Genomic DNA, 19661 nt, shown 5'->3' on the forward strand with positions numbered 1-19661 from the left:
ATTTGAGCCTGTGAGCTTGTCTAGAAACCAAAGTTTGTTGTATGTAATTTTTTTTTACTATAATATAAATTTTCTCAGGGGTTTTTGGGTGGTAGATTTCACCCGAAAAGGTTTCCCACATTAAATTTGGTCTCTTGTGTTTATCTTGTGTGCATATTGTTTTTCAATGTTCTTGTTTTTTGTGTGCATCTCAATGTTCTAAATTAGCTATGAAATCTTTCTTATTTCCCCTATAAATTGATATTAGGAAGGTGTTTTCGCACGTTGCTTTCCTTACAAATGGTATTAGAGCCTAGGTTATCCTTATCGGATAAGGTTGTTTTCTATGTCAATTTTGTTGTAGTGGGAGTTGGGAAAGCGTTTATCTAGTAATTGAGATGGTGGGTATAGGGAGAGTAGAGATTGAAAAGTTCAATGGCACAAACTTTGAGTTGTAGAAACTTAAAGTTGAGGATATATTGGTTGACCAAGATTTGTGGATTGCTATATCTAGTAACAAGTCTTTGGGTATGAAGCCTAAAGATTGGGATCTAGCATATCCAAAGGCCAAAGGACTGATTAGGTTGTGTCTTGTGGATTATGTTCTATTGAATGTTCATGAGGAGGAAATTGTGCATTCTTTGTGGAAGAAGTTGGGAGATATCTATCAGGGAAAATCCTTGGTAAACAAGTTCTTCCTAAGAAAGAAGTTGTACTCTTTGAAGATGGATGGAGGAATGACTATGGAAGATCATTTAATCACGTTCAATATAGTGATTGCACAACTAACATCTATTGGTGTATCTGTTAGTGAAGAAGAGCGTTGCATGCTACTACTGTGCTCTTTGCTTGATTCATGGGATCATCTTGTGATGGCCATTAGAAGTACTACCACCCAATTTAAAATGGATGAAGTGGTTGCTACACTTCTGTCAGAGGAAATGCAGAGGAAATCTTTTGAGGTCACTAAGGAGGATCTCATCGTTCAATGCAAAGTGAAGGACAAAAGCATTCCAAAGTGGAGTGTTGGAATTGTAGGCAGACTAGTCATATCCAAAAGGACTGCAAAGAGAAGAAGAAAATGGAGATTTTTTCACATTATGTGTCTTCTCAGAGTGATGATGAAGATGAAAGTAGTGTTTCTTTGGCAAATCGGTCATCTGATGATGACTGGTTAGAGTAATTCAATCTTCATGTGGAAGATGTTTGTCATGATGCCATGTGTGACTTGGCACCACTATACAGTGGGAGTAGTTGGCAGTGACGTAGATGCCATGTGTAACTCAACACCATAGTTTAGTGGGAGTTGTTGGAAATGATGTAGTAATTGATCTTCATTGGTGTTGTAGATGTTGAAGGCGTGAGATTTTGATGTTGCAGAAGGATCTTTTCACATTTGTTGAAGTAATATTTGGAGATGTTAATCTTCATGTGACTGAAGATGTTGACATCTTGAGGGCTCAATGGAATCTTTGATAAGGGTTTGGTTTATGTTTTCATTTAACACGTTATGATATGTTTAAATAGAGCATGTAACCTCTATGGTTGAGATTGTTTAGATCATGTTGGCATGTTTATGTTCCTGAGACCATGGTTGGAACTTTGGCATGTTGATCTTGGTTTAGTTTCTTTGTTTTGAGTACATTGATCATTTCTTGGATACTTCATGATATTGTAATTTTGCATTCGAAGTTGGCATGGATTGATCAGTTGCAAGTGCTCGTGGAAACTTAGAGATGAAGATGATGATGTCATCTCTCGTGATTAGAGATGTGTTTTTTGGAATGGTTGAAGGTTTCAATAGGAGGATTGTGCAGTATTTAGAGGTGTAAGTAGGACATGGTACATGGGTAGTGTATTGTTTATGTTCTTGATGCTACAAGTTTGTTGTTGCAAATGGACATGGTTTAGTTTATATGATGGACATGGTCCTTTGAAGTATCTCTACGAATATTAGTGTGTACTTGTCAAGTGGGAGATTGTTGAGAATGACAAGTCTATACAATGGGCTTTCACTACACGGTGAGATATTGTACTTGTACAGTGAAACATCATACATGTGATTCTACTGAATGGGGAAGGGTCTATCATGACTTTGTATCATGGTACGCCTAGCAACGAAGCAAGTATGTTGAAGGAATTGACTTGATGTCGAAGGTGTCCAAGTGATAGAAGATGTTTGTGTAACCAAAGGTATTCGTGCAACCAAAGGTATCTATGCAACTGAAGCATCCGTGTGACCAAAGGCATCCACAGGACTGAAGCATTTGCATGACCAAAGGCATCCATGTAATAGAAGGCATCTGCATCACCGAAGGTACATCCACGCCACTGAAGGCATTCATGTGACTGAAGGTGTTCACATGACTGAAGGTGCATGATCGAAGGCATCCACATGACCAAAGGTGTTTGTGTCATCGAAGGCATCCACGTGACTAAAGGCGTTCGCATGACCAAAGGCATCTATGTCACCAAAGGCATCTACATAACCAAAGGTGTTTGAGTGATTGTCATCGAAGGTGTCCAAGTGACTGGAGGCATTCAAGTGACTAGAGACATTTGATACCTGAAGGAGTGATTGTCGGATGGATGAATGATCATTGGATGGATGAGTTCCAAGGTTGCTAGTAACCATTTTGTTCTTGAAAGTTAATGTACTAGATTCCATAACTAATTACATAATGTATAAATGTATGTGGGATTCATGAGGGCGATAGGGGCTAAAATGGTGAAAATCAGGTTGATTGTGATACAATATGAGCCTGTCTAGAAACCAGAGTTTGTTGTATGTAATTTGTTTATTGTAATACAAAGTTTCTTGGGGGGTTTTTGGGTGGTGGGTTTTTCCCAAAAAGGTTACACACGCTAAATCTAGTCTCCTATGTTTATCTTTTGTGCATATTATTTTTCAATGCTCTTGTTTTTTGTGTGCATCTCAATGTTCTAAAGTAGCTATGAAATCTTTCTTATTTCCCCTGTAAATTGATATTAGGAAGGTGTTTCCACACATTGCTTTCCTTACAATATCAAGGCTTAGGTCATTTATCTATTTTAAAAAAAAAAAAAAAAACTTTATAGGCTCATGGGAAGAACAAATTTCATCTTAAAAGACTTCAAATCTGTAGTGGTGACGATAGCCTTATCACCTTGTGTATAACAATTAAGCTAAATACAAATATAGAATTCAAGTCTTATCTTTTGGTGATTATCATAGATAGTGATTTTTTTTTTAATAAACATACAAATTTCAATTTTCACCATTATATTCATTTATACAATCAATCAAACAATGATATAAAATTATAAATGCATGTGAATAGTTAATTTTTCCCACCTAAAAATAACATATGGATATTAATTTCAGTTTCCACAATTACATATATATAAAAAATTAATAAAATAATTATATAAAAATGTTTTTATATTCTAATATGACACTAAATTTTAAACCCAAATATGAACTAAGTTTGCAATCATTATTCATTTTTAAAAAAAATGAAAAATATCAATTTAAAAGAAGATCCAAATTAAATTAAATTAAATTAAAAGAAAATTTGGAAAATATATGAATACATGTTTTTTGGATTCTCATTTTATAAGAGTTTTTATCATTAATGTTTGAGATGGGAAAACTTGATAAAACTCTTACAAACTCTAAAACAACTTTTAAGCATTCATGTGAATTGTAGAAATCTAATAGCTTACTAGATGATAAGAATTTTTGAAAACTTTCATTAATTTTAATTTTTAAAAATATTTGAAGGATAAATTTCTTTTATTTTAGTTTCAAATCAATTCATACACATTATATTCACAAGCTTTCAAATACAATTGAAAAAAGGAGAAAAAAAATAGTGAGTTTCAATCGGCCTTTACAATGGAAAAAAAACTCAAAAGTGACCTAACTTTACCAAGTCAAAATGAAGTTACTATAAAAGAAGTGGAAAATGAGATATTTGAAAGAGGACTCATTCTTTTAGGTTCCAATCAATTCATACACATTTTATCACAAAATTTATAATTAAAATTAAGAAGTGACCCTACTTGACCTATCAAAAATTGAAATTAATATAAAAATTTACTCGACTCAAAAGGACTCCTTCTAATCCAGTGAAAGTTAGGAGGCAAATTGTAGTAATGTAATAGCTTACTATATGATAAGAATTTTTAAAAGTTCTCATTAATTTTAATTTTTTACAAATATTTTAATTTCAAATCAATTCATACACATTATATTCACAAGCTTTAAAAAAATGGGAAAAAAATAGTGAGTTTCAATCTACCTTTACAATGAAAAAAAAATCTCATAAGTGACCTAACTTTACCAAGTCAAAATGAAATTACTATAAAAGAAGTGGGAATTTAATACCCAAAAACCCTATATATATATATATATGGAAATCTAATAGCATTAAAAAATAGATGATAAGAATTTTTTAACTTGTCATGAGATGTCCAAGTTAAGGGCATGATATGCCCTATGTACAACACTTGTGGACTAAGCAAAGAGATAAAGTAAAAGAAACCAAAGAGATGATATGGACAAGTGAACACTTCGTTGACCAAGTTTGTAGTCAAGTGATCCAAGTGAAATTCTCAACTAGAGACAACTTCTAACCTACTAGAATAGTCTAAAGACTAGAGAGACCAAGTATAGGCTTCCCTAACCAACCAAGAACAAGTTTCAATCATAAGAGACTCAGAACAATAGTCATATGATAAACCAAAGTGAACTAGGCAACAAAAGGACAACAATATGATATTTTTCAAAAGGGAGATGATGAAACTCTTTGGGGAAATATTTTGGATAAAGGCCAAATGACAGATCGCTAGAAGGAAGGTGATAGACCCCATAACTACCAAGGGATAATCTACATTATCATAAGGCATACATTAGGTCTACAAGTGATAAACAAATCTCAAAAAGAAAAATGACCAAGGTTTTTACCACAAGACCTAGTCTGATTCATTGTTTTGATGTTTTTAGCAATGTTGGTTGATGCGACAATATTTAGACTCAATAGAAATAACAAGTTTGATATTTAAATGTAAGTCTTTCAAGAAAAATACTAACACATGGAGTAGTCTTCAAACAATAATTTAAGGGACAAAGAAACCGTACATGATACAAGAACATGTGAGGTCTCAAAGTGTAATCCCTAATACTTCCATGATGTGTAGTGCTAGAGGTCACAACTTGCATCAATACCTTGGCCTACAACTTCATGCTCCCTTGCCTGATATTGGTTTTTTGTGGAGTGCTATTAACACATCCAAAGGAACACATATAGTGAGTTAAATCTTGAGGTGATCTAAACAGTCCACTTGAAAATTTAATACCCAAAAACCCTATATATATATATATATATATATATATATATATATATATATATATATATATATATATATATATATATATATATATATATATATATATATATATATATATATATATAAAATTAATGGAAATATAATAGCATTAAAAATGGATTATAAGAATTTTTCAAAATTCATTAATTTAGTAAGATCAAGTCTTGTTGAATGCCTCAAGCAAATTTGGAGAATAGCCATTAGAGTGAACATTCAACTAAAAAAATTAATTAAAAACTTTTATCCAAACACATAAATTTTCTTTTAATTTACAATCAATTCATACACATTTTACTCAGAAGCTTTCTAATTAATTTTATTTTTTAAATGGTAGTTCCAATGAAAAAATTCTCAAAAGTGACCTGACTTGACCTAGCAAAATTGAAATTACTTTTCGAAAAAAAAGCAAATATTGAAATATCAATGTGAAATAGAACTCAAAAGGAGTCGCGTGTTCGAATCCCACGGCAGCTCGGACGTAAATTGAGGGATGAAGGAAATGTACCGGAAGGTGTGAGAGGATTCGAGGGCCCAGCAGTGAAATGACATTCGCGTGCTGCAGCCTCCAAGGACGCTGCGCTGCTGGGCCGTACAGCCATCCGCGTAAACACGGCGGATCCCACAGCAACGGCGTCGGCATTTTCACACTGCAAAAACGAAATATCTTTTATTATCACCTGACTCACCCTGGCCCGCGCCTTTTTCTTTTATTTCTGCGCTCTTGTTTTTATCCCGCCGTAGAAGGATTCATCTCTTCCGCGCGTTTCTCTGCGCCGAAGATCGAGACGGCACCGTAGGGTTTGTAGATATTATTATATTTCAACTTGCACTCCGGGCAGTGTGCAGTCACTGTACGCTTTATTTCCATACCACGCCTGCTACAGATCAATATTCTTCCCCAGGGTTTGGCCGAAACAGGAAACTTTGCCTAAATAATTCGAAGAAATTTTATTTTATTTTTCTCCAAGGACGCCGGTCATAAGTTGTTAAGAAAACCGAAAATACGAACAAAGAATATCAAGATCTATCTTTATTCAAAACAAAATCCTTTCTTTTCTATTTTGAATGCTTACCTGGTTTGCTTGATATTCGTGGCAGGGTTCCCAGAAATGGCGCCTGAAGGAAGTCTAGGGTTTTAACTTCAGGCGAAAGAAATTAAGAAACTCTCACAAGTCCTCATTTTATTTTACTATTGCGTGAATCAGAGACCCTTCTTTTTAAAGAGTTATTACGTCATATTCTGCAGCTACATGATAAAATTTCCTGAGGCAAATTTGACATCTTCCTTAAAAACTGTAGATTTAGACTGGTGAATGATTTTTTTGGTCCAAGGACATCGTCACTTCTTTTTTATTCCTCACAAATGCATTTTGTCCTTATTGCATTCAATTAAATTTTCAAAAATTCAGTCTGGCGTAAAAGTTTAGCATAAATTTTTTAGTAGTCATTCAAAAATTCTCAATACTAATGCACAATTGTCTTGACCACTTTAAAAAACTAACTATGGATAAACAAGTAGTTGGCTAATGGGCTTTTAGTTATTATTATTATTTTTTTTGTTTCATGAAAGTTAGTAATTGGGGTGGTTAGGGCTCATGTAGTGTTATAATTTTGTTAAAAGAATAGTTACCTCCAAGCTTAGGTGTATCCATTTTAGCAAGGTTGCCTAAGATATGATCCTAGTCTCGTTCCTTTGAAGTGTTATGTATCATGTAGTTTATAAAATTTTATCTCTGGGAGACTCTTTGTTAGCCATTTTAACTTCACCAATACAATCACTTGTAAAGAAACATTTCCTTAAAATATATTTACCTTCAATTACTAATAGTTAGTTAATATGGATATGTAATGGTAAAATTTATATATTATGACACTTTCTATTTAGTTGTGTGTTAAATTTAGAGAAAATATCTTTACATAGTACATAATAATGTTGGTTTTATTCCCCCAACCTTTTACCACTTTGAATACACTACATCCCGACAGACTATGCACTTACCTTATCATGTATTAAGACATATCTACACTTCCACCTATAAATCCAACATTTATTGCATGTATTTGTAAACTTATTTCCATTTAATCATTAGTCACATAGGTCTAGTTGTTTGCAAACTCTAGAATATTGTTGTGGTTGCTAACTTGCCAAATCAACCCATTCACCTTCCTACACTAGTTCAATTAAACACAAATTTGATACATTTTGATGTTTGAGTACAAATATTTAAATATATTTGATGTGTTCATTTGTAGGAGAAAGACTACAAAATCTATATAAATCATCTTAGGAGGCTTACTTTTTATCTTCTAATATAGTATACATGCTCCTAGGGTTGACTTTAAGAAGTTGTCTTTTAATGTAATGGTAATATCATATAATATTATTAAATACCAACCTCGCAAAATGTCAACAAAGATAAGAAATATAAGCCTACATTGAGTGAACATAAGACTAGAATTTCATCGTATGTGAGGATGATTATTCAAAGGTTTCTTATAGCTCCTATGATGGTATTTTCTTATTTGGTCATTAGTTTTACATTGGTTTATATTCTCTTTGAGGAATTTTGAATTTTACTATACAATTAACAACTGGACCTAAGGAATTGTATATTCTATGTCATGTGATACAATCTTGAAATATATTTGAAATATTTCTTTTGCTACTATTGATGGATTAATTTAAGGCAATTCCTTTGGTTTTTAGTCAATATCCTAGATTTTCTTTTGAAGTAAAAATACTAAATGTTAAAAGAATTCATCACAAGCTAATATTTGATACTAGTAATTTTATATTGGATGACAGACCACATTGAAATATCAACTCCCGCTAGAGAAGATTCATCGAGTTTGTCATATCATCAACGTTTGGCCACGTTGAAATATCGACGACATCAAGAGATGATTCAAAGGGCTTTTCATACCATCGACAACAGGCCACGTCGAAATATCGATGACAACGAGAGTTTAAAAAAAATATCCAATAGTCTCACTATATATGAGGCTAATAACATCATTACTAAACATTTATGATTGTTGAATCTTTTTTTTGGTTATAATAACATCATTGTCGACATTTATCATTACAACACCTCTCAATTTTACCACCTTTTGAAACTCATATTGTGTTACACGTAAGTGAGAAGTGGACGATTGTAATTAGGTCTCTTTTAGGCCTAAAGTATAGAGTTCAAATCTTGGAGGAAGAATAGTTTTGGGAACCTTGGTAGTTTGCATCCAAATGACTGAGAATAGGAGCTTGAGGGTCTACCCATACCTAAAGTACTAAATTCTTATTTTACCACTTAGTGGAGAGGAGTATACACTCAAGGGATAATGATATTTGGATCTTGTCACACAAATAGTTAAGGGGTTGAACTTTGAGTCTTGCAGTTTGAAAGAGGGCCCAATAAAGTTGTTTGCATCTGAATTGGCTTTGAGAACAATTGGGTTTTGAGTTACCATATCAAGGGTTGTGAACCTAGTTACCTATATAAGCATGTTTGAGGGCCCATTACTCAAGTGCACATAATTTCCTAGTCTAATTATCTCCTCATCCCTATGAATAGGAGTACATCATTTTGAAATGAGTTATAGAAGAATATAAATAGGGTGAGGATAGGCTATGTTTAGGCACGATATATGTGGCTTATAGCTCAAGATAGAGCTTCTCATCGGCTATGGATAAAAATTCTACCATGAACCAAGTATGAATCTGGCCACATCGGTAAAACCACCAAATAGACATTTAGTGAGGTTTGTTATAGGTTTGTTGATAGATCCATTCAAAAGGAATCCATGGATGTCACAAATCTTTAAAACATAATGCACAAAATATTAGCATAGCCTTATAGATATTAATATTAAAAAATCTTTACTGGGAAAAAATGCATAAAGATAATTAGATTACACCAACAATGAAGGGAAGAGAAGACAATTAACCTCTTCTATATCAATTATAATTTGACCCAAATGTCGAGCAACCTTAATGATGAGATCTCTTTAGAACTGAAACCTAGCTTCCCAGTCCGACCTTTATCTTTGTAATCTATGGACTCATATGGATGAAATACAAACTAATTTACATTACACTAATAGTGACAAAGAGTGATTTGCACTCTTAATTTATCTCCACAACTAGGAACATAAAAAATTCTATAAGTGAGTTACTAGGAAAATATTAGCTATAAGTGAGTTACTGAACCTATTTTTGTAAATCATGAACTGAAATGAGATTTAGGAGCAATTCGTTTGTTCTTGTAGAAATATAAAGTGAAGCTGAGATGTAGAAATCATGAATATAATCCAAAATATTCGTATTAAAAACTGACACAACTAAATATGAAAATAATGTAAAGTAATATTATATATTGTAAAATCTTTCTATCAATAAAAGAATCATCATTTTTTATAGTGTGTTTAATATTATTCAAGGATTAAATCAAATGTCTACCAGAATCCGTAGTGAGAGAAAATTGCAGCTTGGCCATTGTTAAATATCTTAACATTCTGAGTGCCCCATGCAATATCTATTTCATCATTGAACTTGGCATTAACTCTTGAAGATACAGATGTGAGAAAGAAAAATAAAATGCAATGGACAAGGTTGGAGGTAGCCATGATGAAACATAATTAGATGAAATATCTTTTCCCTTTCTCTTCATTTTCATATTATAAAAACGTAAAGGAATAATATGAAAAGAAAAGAATAATGCAAAAATAACAAAGCACGGAGCTTGATACCATAACATAAAAAGAAAACAATTCTAAAACTCTTCGACCAACAAATATAGAGGAAAACCCAAATCTTGCAGTGGGAGAGGAGAATATCATAGCACAAAAATTTAAAAATCTGACATTCCCAAACCCTATGCACTACAAGAAGGTAAACCATAGATTTTGCAACAGATGACCATGTTTAGACAATAATACGCACTCACCTTAAGAACTTTGGATTAAAAACTATGCCTACCTAGTTGAACTATATGATTTTCAACTTCAAAAACTACAAATCCACATATCTACTAAAGTTCTCAGCTTCCAAAATTTTAAAAATATCTTGTATCTTGAACTTAGGACCTTTATCAAGACCATCAATAGTTGTATCATCAAGTCCTTTGATTACTTTATCAAGATCGTGTTACAAAACATATGATACTCATTCAGCATCAAATTGCAAATTATGCACCATCCACACTCAACAAAGAAACCAAGCAGAACAACCATTATTGAATGTGAAAAAATAAGTCAAAAGAATACATCAGACATCAAATGTGTTAAAAAATGTTGTAATTTTATATCTATCAAACTATGGCATCAAAAAAGAACAAAGCATACTTATGACAAATTATTGTTGTGACATCTAATTTTATACTTACATCGCGTGTCAAGAAGAGAACAAAGGCATCATGCACATTACTCTTTCTAGATATAGAAGCTCTTTCTAAGTGCAGCCACACAAAAATTATCCCAACAACCAGCTAAGAAAATTGACCATTGTCAAATTTTCATTTTATAATAAATAATGAAGAAAAAACTATACCTTCCCAAAAGGTTCAAACAGCTTTCTTAAAATTGTTTGGAAGATTGCTGAAAAAAACAATTTTAACTTGCATTTCAAAAATAAAATCATATCAAATTAGAAACATATGATAGTTGATATAGAATTATTTATCTCAATCATGTATGAAAAGCATATAACCTAAATTGAGACCTTGAAACACATAACGCAAAACAAAAAGTGTCTAGTTCACTTTCAACTTAGTCCACTATCGGATGTCACTTGGCTCCAAGCTGAAAGTCTTGTTTTCTTCCAACTTGATAGGTTTAGTTTGAGCTTCACTTGGTTTTGAGAATCCTTTCATATTATCTACTTAACAAGGTCAACCATGTGAAGGTGGAAGCTCATTTGGCCTCTCCCCCCACCCCTATAATCACTCTAAATTCCCCATTAACAACTAACTAAATATTTCATTCATTCATTTTAGAAGTATATCATTGAATCATTATAATCACATAATATTCATTAAGATGACATACAATTAATTAATACATTCATCAATAATTTGTGAACACATCAATTGTTATATTCACATAACATTCATTAACACGACATATAATTCATTAATACCTATAAACATTCATCAATAATTTGTGAACACATAAATCATTATAATCACATAACAATATTCAATAACATGACATGAAATTCATTAATAAGCAACATTCATAAAAATTCATCAACCCATTCATCATCAAACAATGTTTTTAACATTCATTTCTTCTTGTTTTTTTCTTTTGTTGAAGATAAAGGCTAATAGGCACATCGTGACTATCTTTGGCATTCTCCTGTGGCTCTTGTGGTTATGATCTTATAGCATGAGGCTTCCTCTTCTTTTTTCGAGGACAAGGCTGATGCACCCCTGCAATAAGAAATAAATGGGTTTAGTTGTAAACATTTATTTTAATGTTATAAGTATTTCATTAATCTAAAGAACATAACAGGGTTTTTTCTTTATCTGATAGTGCCACATCATCTACTCTCACATTTTGTTCAACCCCAACCTCAACATGCTCAACACTAACATCACGCTTTGCATACTCACAAATTATCACATAAAGGTTACACCAATTGCAATTTAAGATGTTAAATTTTATTAATAACTACATGATTAATTTTCAATAGAAATTGAATATGTACCTATATCATTGTGATGCACATAAAGGTCTTGGTCATGTGTAGGATCTGTGCCTTCATCATCATGAGTAAGATCTGTGCGGCTAGTAATAGGTTGCAATGAAATATCATGCGTGCATTGTTATCATTGTTCAAAATTAGCATCAAATAGATTATTTCCCATGAAGTTCTCAATTACTATTATTATTCATTAGGCCTATTTACTTGTGTCTGAATTGGTGCACCAAAACCTTCTACATCTGTTTGGCCACTGGAATCTGTGTAGTGGCGAGAAACTACTGCTTTATAGCCTTGCTTGAAGCCAATTTTTTGTCCTCTTCTGTGGGCGCTAGATTAAAATCAATGCCATACATTTTTTGCATAATATCATCAATTTTGAATGTATTTCTTATTAGTAATTTTATATAAAAAGTTTAATATGAAATTTCATGTACTGCTACTAACAAAGCGTGATTGAATTTTCATATATCTACTAGAGCCAAGATGGTGTTGACCAACCTTTTCTTTCCTAGCTTGTGTCGCCTTTGACGTGTCCTGCAACTTGTATATGTAGACTTTGAAATATGTTAGATTATATAGATCCACAATCACACTTCTACAAATATCTATCAAAATCCACAATCCAAATATCTAGCAAAAACAATCTACAACACAACCATTTGAGAGGTTGATGATATGAAATATCATTGTTTTGTGAAATTGTATCTTTTAATTTCAGTCAAATATCTACCACAATGTGTACAACTATGCTTAAAATGTGTTGCAAATGTGTATGTGTGTGATTGAAATCTGAATGTGCAGATTCATTTTCTCTTGATAACAAATTAAGTAATGATCTGATATTCATGCATAGAATAAGATTGTTTTCCAATATTTATTTTTGTTATCCTAAAGTATCTAATGGAATGGCTAATTAATGAGTGGGTGTAATGTTGGCAGTAGTACAGAGTTGATCATGGATGAATTAGATCGCTTTATTAGAGATTAGTCAGGTTTTGCATCAAATATGCTTGACACTCTACCTCTACCAAGTCATATAATGTTATTTGATTCTTTGGAGGTGCAATTGAGATATATTTTGTCTTTACATGGTTACAAAAAGGTGGCGTATAAAATGTCACTTTCAGATTTCATGGTTCTCATTTTCTTTATAGGAATTGTTTACAAGTAGATTCTAAACTCCAGGGTATGAATACAAATTAATTGATTGTTTTTCTTTCCACCATTGAAAAAATCCTATATTATACATTTTAATATAACATTGAATCTAATGTAGTGGAAGACCAGAGAATCCCCAAAGGAGATGTTCTAGCCCCAAGGTACTAGATGAGATATACAACCACGTAGCAGAAACACACCAACAAGAAGCAAAAATGCAAGATCTGATATATTCATTAAATATAATTGATTACATGCAATGTATCGGGTTGTAAGGCCTTCTCGATTATGGCCAAATACAAAGCAAGTAATAGTTCTGCAAGATCCCTCAAGATCCAAATAAAACTCTAGCTAGTCCAGATCCACACTCTGGTAGAAACCCCCAAGGAAGATCTCAACTTGCTTGCAAGCCCCCTAAGCAATCTCCTTGTTTTCTAAGTCACAACTACTAGCTCTTCTCCAAATTTGCTCCTCTACCACCTCCTCTTCTCCACAATAGATGAATAATCACAAAAGACTTCCCCGCAACCCCTACTTATACCAATTTAAGTCACAAGTCAGTCTAGAACACAAATTAAATACAAATACATAAATTAAATGCCACAAGTTAGCTTGCAACAATAATTAAATGTGCAAAATTGATATCTAAGTAAAATTGTGATATCTCCTAGCTCTGATTGAATTAGAACTCACACTTCAAACCGTAGTTAGTACTCCAAGCCCTATTCAATCTCTAAAATTTTCATCCTCTAACTCACTGTAAAAATTTTAGTTACACGGCCTATAACAGGCACCAAATTCCTAAGCAAGGCCAAGCTCCATAGACCATGTCGAGCAACCAAAGACCATGTTGAGCTCCAAGAACATGTTGAGCTCCAAAGACCATGTCAAGTCCCATAGACCATGCCAAGCTCCCAGACCATGTCAAGCTCCAAAGACCATACTGAGTCCCATAGATCATGCCGAGCTCTAAAGACCATGTCGAGTTCCATAGATCATGTCGAGCTCCTAGACCATGCTGAACTCCAAAGCATGCCAAGCACTAGTCCTTCTTTGAAAAAATACCAATGCAAAAACCCTTGAAAGAAACTGTGGAGCCTTCTCCCATGAACTCCAAAGTAGTTGCCAAGCAAACCCAAGATGCTCCAGCCTCAAAATCCCCAAGTAAATAGAAAAGTTTGTCCCCACACTTTGATACCCAAAGAAAGATCAACAACCAACTTCATCTTTACCAAAGGCTTCCACTCCAATAGGGACAAGAAAAGAAATTTGTACATCATCCACACATGTATCATTTTTCCAAACACTAGAATCTCAACCATCTAATTAGCATGCTCACACCCAAGAACAAACTGAACATGATGCTTCAACAACAAACCTTCCTCTACATTAGCAACTAGTGAATCCATACCAACAACAACAAGGCCCATGTCAACCACAAAAAACTCCATATTAGTAGCAAAAAACCCCACATTAGTAGCTACATGTAGATCTCCATCAACACATGCCAAACTCAAAACACTAGCAATCTCATTGCTCACAACAAGATGCTCTACAATACATAACTCATCACCAACAACAACTGGATCACCCATGACCAAGTGCTCTGCAATTTCCATGTTAGACTCAACCAACTGATCATGAAAACCAATGTCCATCTCAGCATCAACAAGGTTAGGAATATCCTTAGCAACAACCTCTAGCTGCTCTACAAGTTCTGTATCAAACTCCAAAAATTGATCAACAAAACCAACCTCTACCTTACCATGTCATCTTCTCTCACAAACAAGTCTCTTAACCAGCCAAACAACTCTCTTCCGAATCGGTAGACTCCAGCTCAACAAACATCTATGAAATTCCTTCCTCACCCCATCCTTAACTTGATAAGCCAAGCTAGCTTCAAACCAAGCAGACATCTCAGAAAACCTCCTATCCACCACATCACAGAGATTTGCAATCATCTTAGGGTCCAATCCTCTTGGAGCCATCCCCCAAGGTCTTTGTAAACCCTCTACAAAAAATCCTTCCCACGCTCCTTGTGACAAAATTGAATTGTTTACAAGTCAAATCACAACCTGCCACCTCACATGAACAATCAGGAACCACATCACAAGTCTATCATCGCGGATTTGCAATCCATAAACTCTCTACAATCATGCCTCAACAAGATTAGTCTTCCATCTTTGCATCCATCGATCCATTTGTAAGCCCTCTACAATTTCAAGTCAAAACCACAATCTTCCACCTCACAACCAAGAGATCTAAGACTCTAGAAGAAAATCCATCACCAGTTCAAGATCAACTGAGATCTACTTCTCCAACCAAGTCCTAGTGCAAACTGCCTCAACTTCAGCAATTTATCTACACACTCAAGAACAACCTTCTCTTTAATACCATATGATGTAGTGTAGGGTAGGAGAATCACTAGAGGAGATGTCCTAGCTCCTAGCTATACAACCACGTAGCGAAAACACAACAACAAGAAGCAAAAATGCAAGATCTGATATATTTATAAAATATAACTAATTACATGCAATGTACTGGGCTGTAAGGCCTTCCTGATTATGGCCAAATAAAAAGAAAGTAATAGTTCTACAAGGTCCCTCAAGATCCAAATTAAGCCCTAGCTAGTCCAAATCCACATTCAGGTAGAAACCCCCAAGGAAGATCTCAACTTGTGCTCGCAAGTCCCCTAAGCAATCTCCTTGTTTTCCAAGTCGCAGCTACTAGCTTTTCTCCAAATTCGCTCCTCTACCACATCTTCTTCTCCATGATGGATGAATGATCACAAAAGACTCCCCCACAATCCCTACTTATACCAATCTAAGCCACAAGTCGACCCAGAATGAAAATTCAATATAAATACATAAATTAAACGCCACAAGTAAACCTACAACAGCAATTAAATGCCCAAAATCAATATCTGAGTAAAATTGTGATATCTCCTAGCTCTGATTAAATTAGAACTCATTCTTTGAATTGTAGTTAGTACTCTAGGCCCTATTGAATCCCTAAAAGTTTCATTCTCTAACTCATTGTGGAAATTTAGTTTCACGACTTGTAATAGGTACCAAATTTCTAAGCAAGATCGAGTTCCATAGACCATGCTAAGCAACCAAAGACCATGTCGAGCTCCAAAGACCATGCCAAGTCCCATAGACCATGCCGAGCTTCTAGACCATGTCAAGCTCCAAAGACCATGCTGAGTCACATAGATCATGCTAAGCTCCCTGACCATGTCGAGCTCCAAAGACCATGCCGAGTCCCATAGATCATTTCAAGCTCCTAGACCATGTTGAGCTCCGAAGCATGTTGAGCACCAGTTCTTCTTTTACCGAATACTAGTCCAAACACCCTTGAAAGCAACTACAAAGCCTTCTCCCATGAACTCCAAAGTAGTCGCCAAGAAAACCCAAGATTCTCTTGCATCAGAATCATATACATGTTAAATATATAACTGTAATCTTTTTTAAAGGTGAATATCTAACATAGAATATTATACATGTTAGATATATGATTAAAATTATTGTAATCAAGTCAAGCATGTTAATGAATAACTAGATATCACTAATTTGTGCATAATGATATTAATACTACCACATACCTATTTTTGTTGGGTAGTGGGTTAATTCCTTTATCTTTTATTCTCGTCTATTTTGCATCTTCAATGATTTCATACCACTCTAGTTTTGGCACCATATGAGGATGCTTGTACTTTGGGTTGAGCTTTAGAGCCCTTCTATACTGGTCTCTCACAGTCTTTAGATGTTTGCAAGTTTTTTTAGAATTTGGGCTCTGTTCAAAATATTTTGACCAAAAAACTCCTCCATAGTTTTTATGAGCTAATCTTTTAATTCAAGGCCTTGCTCATTCCACCTTTTAACAAAAATAAAATTGTTAGATAAAAAAATTAGTTCAAGCTATGCACATTGAATATATTACAACAAATGGATGAAAGGAAAAATGTAGCAACCAATTATATCAAGCTACATACTTTTTACGTAATGTGGGCCCAAATATCTTTAATATTAAATCATAAAAAGTATAATAATAAAAAATTGTTTCCTACAAAATCATCACGAGATCATTAATTGAAAATGAGTTAGGAATAAGTAAAACTATAATTACACTCTAAATAATTACAATTTTAAAGTACCTAGAAGCTTAGGCAATTTTAAGGGAATCATATGTTTCTCAGCCATCAACAATGATGCCTCCAATGATCCAATACGAGTAACATGGGCTACTCTAGGAAAGGTTGTTAAATTATCACTAGTACAAGTATCAGTTCTATCACCATGAGAAGGTGTACATGTCCTTGCACAAAGTTAATCAATGTCATACTATACTCAAATGAACAAGAAAGTACAAATCAAATCATATTTAACATATAACAAAATGTAGAAAAACAAGGATTTTCCAACTCTAGTTGTAGCAGGTGTTGATGTTTGCAAGCTCCTTGTTGGTGATCCTGCAGTCAGCAATCTCAGAGTGTTGGCCATCCTCATTGAAGTAGGCATATGGAAATCATCAGCACCTAAAAAATAGTCACACACACACACACACACACACACACACACACACACAATGTATTATCTTTTTAAAATATAGATTGCAAAAATATGACAATAGTAATATAAAACTTCAATAATAATCACGAAGAAAATAATGTCCCTTCTAATGATTAATGAGAATTGAAATCACATACCTTTAGGACCTACACAGGTACCCTCGTTAGGTGGAACAACTCGGCGTGGTCTCAAAAAATCTTGTAACAAAACATACATATTGTGGTTCATGATCCATAAATTAGTATAAAACATAAAGCTTTATTGAACTATTGTCCTGGAAAAAGACTCATTGTTGCTTACTTCCAAACAGCGTGCTCTACGACACAATTCATTTCTTGTGGCATGTTTCTCTTATGTTGGATTTGGATCCATCACAAGCCCAAGAATTTGTATATTGATGTTCTTGAGGGTTTTTTTACACAGGGTCACTACTATATGCGATGTCATCATTGCATAATATTGTGGCCACCATATCAACAAGTAATTGCTATTGTGTAAGATGTTCTTTTCCCTTTCCCTAAGAATCAAATTATGACCAAAACATTAGTAAAACAATAAAAAAAGGTCCAAAACCTTAATGAAAGTAACATAATAATATGACATTTTGTAAAATTACAAATGTGTAATTTTTTATACAAAAGGTTTACCTACGTTGGAGAAGGGGTGGGAGCAACATCTCTGCCTCTGTCATCCAATGGATTGACCATGTTGCTCTATGATAAATAATATATATATAAACATCAACTTAATGAAAGGAATAGTCAATTTAGCAAAAAAAATTATTATTAAAATGGTATATTGTATATTGGAGTTCAAATTGGAAGTAATTAGTTTAAATATTACATATATAGTATTACAAGTCCCATGATACTAACTTTCGTTGTATATATGTGATTCAAATTGTAATCTATTACCAACTCTTCTCCTGAACTTATTGATTTTATCACACGTACAAAAACGTGATTTCCCTCACGCACCTCGAAAATGTAATTGGGTCACTTATTTGTTGACCCAAGACACGTATGATTTACAAAACTCACAATTTTCCCTATTGCTTTTGATCTTCCATCAATGTACACAGCAAGTCTTTTACTTTGATCATTTTAATTCCATTGTAGATAATTTGCTAATAGTGCATACCAACACATACTTTTTTATATTGAACTATCTACATCCAATTATTGTAATTGTAACAAAGTCCTGCATACTCCATTAATTCAACAACTTTTTTATAACTGACATTTATGCTATCCATGGAAAATAGACCCAAACCATGTAATGATGATGGAGTTATGCGATATATACTCTCATTAACACAAAAAATAGTGTTAATTAGAGGTAATTCCTTGGGTACCCATTCTTTCTCAAGATGTGTGTACCTCAAGGGAACCTTGATGTTGCCCTTTGTCTCATCATCATAAGAACATGACCCCCCTAGAGCAAGGAAAAATTGCATGCATTTATTGATTTTTCTTTTAATCTTTTGACCTCTAGTTTGTCTCGCTTTCATAGACCTACTACATGTCTCACTATCCTCTTCTATTCTCATATTTGCCTCACTAAAGGAAGACAAATCTAACAGATACCTATTTGGTGGTACCTATAGCCCATCAAATGAGACATATAGTTGAAGGAGCAAAATATTTTGCTATAAAATGAGGCTAATATTGATGAAGTTTGCCTAAAGTTAATGTTGAAGGTAAAGAGAAAACAAGCATGTAATAAACTTATACCTCCCGATCCATGTCACTTTGTATGATCCTCATTTAAGAGGTATAGTTTTCTACATATGTAAATCATTTTCTTGAGTTAGTTACAAATTACATGATGCTTATGCTAAAAATTACATAGAACATAACATGAAAAATAGGCATACATCACAAAAA

At 33.6% G+C, this 19661-nt stretch overlaps 1 long non-coding RNA gene across 1 annotated transcript; it reads right to left on the minus strand.

Moving 5' to 3' along the window:
• Positions 1–5638: 5638 nt before the first annotated feature.
• On the minus strand, positions 5639–6691 carry LOC149564502 (uncharacterized). The gene is made up of 2 exons (XR_016361437.1): positions 6423–6691; positions 5639–6277 (listed from the first exon to the last, which is right to left on the minus strand). It is a non-coding gene; the product is annotated as an uncharacterized LOC149564502 (long non-coding RNA).
• Positions 6692–19661: the final 12970 nt, after the last annotated feature.

This window comes from Cupressus sempervirens, chromosome 3 (assembly GCF_028749045.1).
Source record: "Cupressus sempervirens isolate cs-2001-9-10 chromosome 3, ASM2874904v1, whole genome shotgun sequence".
In the NCBI taxonomy this organism is placed as follows: Eukaryota; Viridiplantae; Streptophyta; class Pinopsida; order Cupressales; family Cupressaceae; genus Cupressus; species Cupressus sempervirens.